The sequence below is a fragment of the Myotis brandtii genome, unplaced genomic scaffold, assembly GCF_000412655.1.
Source record: "Myotis brandtii unplaced genomic scaffold, ASM41265v1 scaffold3489, whole genome shotgun sequence".
NCBI lineage: Eukaryota > Metazoa > Chordata > Mammalia > Chiroptera > Vespertilionidae > Myotis > Myotis brandtii.
In genome coordinates, this window is record NW_005363422.1 from 64,314 (window position 1) to 64,517 (window position 204).

The window sequence follows — 204 nt, forward strand, 5'->3', positions numbered from 1 at the left end:
TGGATCCCTCTGTCCGCGCAGCCCCTCCTGGGAGACAGAGAGGTGGTGGCCTGGGGCTACATGTCCCCACCCGCCGGCAGGCACGGCAGACAGTGCAGAGGGGCCTAGGCCTGGAGGGGCAGCAGGGTCCCTGGCCATGACGGGGAGGGGGACCATCTCGGAAGCTTGCCTGCCCTAGCGCCCTCCTCCGCGCAGCAAGCCCAC

At 70.6% G+C, this 204-nt stretch overlaps 1 protein-coding gene across 1 annotated transcript in view; it reads left to right on the forward strand.

Moving 5' to 3' along the window:
- The window catches only part of AHNAK2 (AHNAK nucleoprotein 2), a 23,552-nt gene that overhangs the window by 22,273 nt on the left and 1,075 nt on the right, over positions 1-204 (forward strand). The window lies entirely within an intron of this gene.